The 4,141-nt window shown below is 33.2% G+C and overlaps 1 pseudogene; it reads right to left on the bottom strand.

Annotated features, from left to right (window-relative positions):
• Nucleotides 1-3,296: 3,296 nt before the first annotated feature.
• LOC102995439 (serine palmitoyltransferase small subunit A-like) lies at nt 3,297-3,779 on the bottom strand (annotated as a pseudogene).
• Nucleotides 3,780-4,141: the final 362 nt, after the last annotated feature.

The following is a 4,141-nucleotide window of genomic DNA, read 5'->3' as shown; positions in this document are numbered from 1 at the left end:
TTTCAATAATTTTTCTTTGTCTTTAATTTTTGCCAATTTGATTACTATGTGTCTCGGCATGTTTCTCCTTGGGTTTATCCTGTATGGGACTCTCTGAGCTTCCTGGACATGGGTGGCTATTCCCTTTCCGATGTTAGGGAAGTTTTCGACTATAATCTCTTCAAATATTTTCTCGGGTCCTTTCTCTCTCTCTTCTCCTTCTGGGACCCCTATAATGTGAATGTTGTTGTGTTTAATGTTGTCCCAGAGGTCTCTTAGGCTGTCTTCACTTCTTTTCATTCTTTTTTCTTTATTCTGTTCCACAGCAGTGAATTCCACCATTCTGTCTTTCAGGTCATTTATCCATTCTTCTGCCTCAGTTATTCTGCTATTGATTCCTTCTAGTGTAGTTTTCATTTCAGTTATTGTATTGTTCATCTCTGTTTGTTTGTTCATTAATTCCTCTAGGTCTTTGTTAAACATTTCTTGCATCTTCTCGATCTTTGCCTCCATTCTTTTTCCGAGGTCCTGGATCATCTTCACTATCATTATTCTGCATTCTTTTTCTGGAATGTTGCCTATCTCCACTTCATTTAGTTATTTTTCTTTGTTTTTATCTTGTTGCTTCATCTGGTACATAGCCCTTTGCCTTTTCATCTTGTCTATTTTTCTGTGAATGTGGTTTTTGTTCCACAGGCTGCAGGATTGTAGTTCTTCTTGCTTCTGCTGTCTGCCCTGTGGTGGATGAAGCTATCTAAGAGGCTTGTGTAAGTTTCCTGATGGGAGGGACTGGTGGTGGGCTGTTGTAAAGTTCTTATACTATACACAAAGTGGTATAATATTTCTTTAATTTATTGTAATAAAATAAAGATATATAGTTTCACATCAAGGAAATGCCAGTCAAAACCACAGTGAGGTACTACCTTATACCCACTAGGATGGCTATAATTAGAAATACAATAATAAGTGTTGGTGAGGCTTTGGAGAAATTAGAACACTCATACATTGCTGATAGGAATGTAAAATGTTGCAGCATCTTTGGAAAATGGTCTTGAAGTTTCTCAAATGGTTAAACTTAGAGTTAACATATGACCTAGCAATTCCACTTCTTGATTTATAGCCAAGAGAAATGAAGACATATGTCCACACAAAAACTTGTATATGAATATTCATAGCAGCACTATTCATACTAGCCCCAAAGTGGAAACAACTTATGATGAATAGATAAATAAAATGTGGTATACCCATATAATGGACTATTATTTGGCAATAAAAAATATTTGCAGTACTGATATATGCTACAGCATGGATGAACCTTGAAAACATTATGTTAATTGAAAAAAATCCAGTCAAAAATAAATACATATTGTATGATTCCATTTATGTAAAATGTTCAGAATAGTCAAATTTATAGAGACAGATATTAGTTTAGTGTTTGCCTTGGGCTGGGGGTGGAGGTGGGAGAATTGGAGGGCTAAGTGGTGTGGGATTTTCTTTGGGAGGTAATGAAAATGTTTTAAAGTTGATTATAGTTATGGCTTCAAAATTCTGTGACTATGCTAAAAGCCATTAAATTGTACACTTTAAATGGATGAATGTATGGTATGTAAATTATATCTCAATAGAATTGCTTAAAAATAAAATTAAAAGGATGTACAAATCCTAAAGCAACCACTAAAATACAAAACAGAATTATACTTAATAGACCAAAGACTGGAGGTAAAATGGAATCATAAAAAATACTCAATCCAAAAAAGTTTAAAAAAAGAAAAAGAGCGAACAGAAAACAAATAGGACAGATAGAAAACAAAAAATAAGATGGTAGATTTAAACCTTACCATGTCATTAATTACATTAAATGTAAATGTCTTAAAACACCCCAAGAGATTGTGGAGTTGGATTGAAAAAAGCTGCCTACAAGAAGTACGTTTAAAAATCAAAGATACAAGTAGCTTAAACTTAAGTAAAAGAATGGAAAAAAATATACCAGGCTAACACTAATCAAAAGAATGATAAAGTGACTATTAAATTTGGACTAGACAGATTTTTGGGCAAGGATATTTCTAGAATTAAAGAGGGTCACTTAATAATAACAAAGGGCTCAAATGATCAAGAAGATACGAATTCTAATGCTAATGCACCTAATAACCAAGCTTCAGACACATGAAGCAAAACCAACAGAACTGCAAGGAAAAATATACAAATCTACAATCAAAGTCAGAGATTTCAACATCTTTCTCTCGCTAATTAATAGAACAGGTAGACAGAAAAGTAGTAAAGATGTGGAAGACTTGAACACTATGAACCAACTTGACCTAATTGACATTTATCAAACACACCACCCAATAGCAATAGAATATACATTCTTTTCAAGTATCCACAAATCATTTACCAAGGTAAGTTATATTTTGACCAAAAAAACAAGTCTTTATAAATTGAAAAGAATTAAAATGATACAAAGTATAACCACAAGGAAATAAAATGGAAATTAATAACAGAAAGCTATCTGAAAAATCCCCATATATTTATTTATTTTTCTCTCTTTGAATTTAATGAGTTTACATCAAAAAATTAGGTAGTCATTTTACATTTAAGGAATAAAAATCTTTTTTTTAAAAAAGCAATACAAAGAGTGAGAGGATTTTAACCAAGTTTACATTTCTTTTTGCTATAGTTTTTAACAATTCATCTCATCATATTACAATGTGCAGATGCATTTGCAGCACCCATTACAATCATGACACTAAATTTAAGGAAGTACATTGTTACTAATGGCCCTCAGAGGAAACTGATTTACCTTCTATTAAAAACACTACAATATATAAGCATTACGTAATAATGCTACTTCACCACCATTTGTCACAAGAACCATCACCAAAGTTTTCTGGAAATGAGTTCACACACAAATTAAATATTTAAAAGATGAAATGTTCCTTATTTTAACTTCAGCAAGATCTTTCTTTTTCATTGTTAAGAAACACTTTAATAGTTTTAAAGTAAAAGCTGTTAAGAGTAGAGTCCAGACAGCTAAAACTGTGCTCCTGAGTTCGAACTTACAGATAAGTCTTTTGTAAAGAGCTCTCAATAAAATATCCTCCCTCCCCAACCCCTTGTCCCAAATCTTGAATTTTTTCTTAAAAAACTTTGGTCAAGAGTAGAAATATATCCAGGCAGATATATATGCCATATGATAGCAAGAACAGTAAAGCCCAACTAATGACTTTGGGTTTTAGAAATAGAAGGAATTAAAATGTACTCAAAGTTACATTAAGAAAAGCTTTCACTGGGTAATATTGAAACAGTCATAAAGGTTAAGAAAATACTGATATCAAAGTACAAATGACTACAATGTTAAAATAGACAAAAACTACTATACAAGAGCCTCTTTTAAAATTAAAAATAAAGAACACAACACATGAGTCAGGATTGTTTTCCTGTTCTACTCATAAATTTTAGTCTTTATATTCAGAGGGTTGGTTATGTTGACATCTAGTAGAGTTTCTTATGACATCTGATGAAGTCTCGTTCCAACTTCAGATGGTGGCTCTTCCCTAAAGAACTTCTTGATTTCGGTCACATCTTGGTCACTGTACAATTTCAAAGTAGTGCAGTATCGCCATGATGTGCTAAGGCACGAAGACATATCCTGTGTAAAGTGCCATCCCCATGATGGAAGCCAGCATGGATTTGAACACAGTCCGCTCCCAGGGCTCCAGCATGTAGAGCGCCGTGACCAGCAGGTACTGGTAGTAGAACCAGGACATCTGTTTCCAGGCCCGCGCCAGCGCCATCCCTGCCATGCGCCTCCCGCTTTGCAGCCAAATGTCAGTCTCCCCATATATTTAGATATTAAATAACACACTTTTAAATAATCCATAAGTGAAAGAAAGCAATCAAAAGGACATTAGAAATTATTTTGAATTGAGTTAAAAGAAAAATATGTGAATGATCATCAAGCAGTGCTTAGGAGGAAATATACAGCATTAAACTCATATATTAAAAAAGCATTGTTTCAAATCTTGACCAATATTCTATCTTAAGAAATTGTATGTATGTAAAGCAATTATACTCCAATAAAGATGTTTTTTAAAAAAAGAAACTGTAAAAGGAAGAGCAAATTAAGTCCAAATAAGCCAAAGAAAGGAAATAATAAATTAAGTGT

The sequence above is a fragment of the Physeter macrocephalus genome, chromosome 4, assembly GCF_002837175.3.
Source record: "Physeter macrocephalus isolate SW-GA chromosome 4, ASM283717v5, whole genome shotgun sequence".
Taxonomy (NCBI): domain Eukaryota; kingdom Metazoa; phylum Chordata; class Mammalia; order Artiodactyla; family Physeteridae; genus Physeter; species Physeter macrocephalus.
Note: the sequence above shows the minus strand (reverse complement) of the source record. Positions and strands in the feature narration are given on the sequence as shown.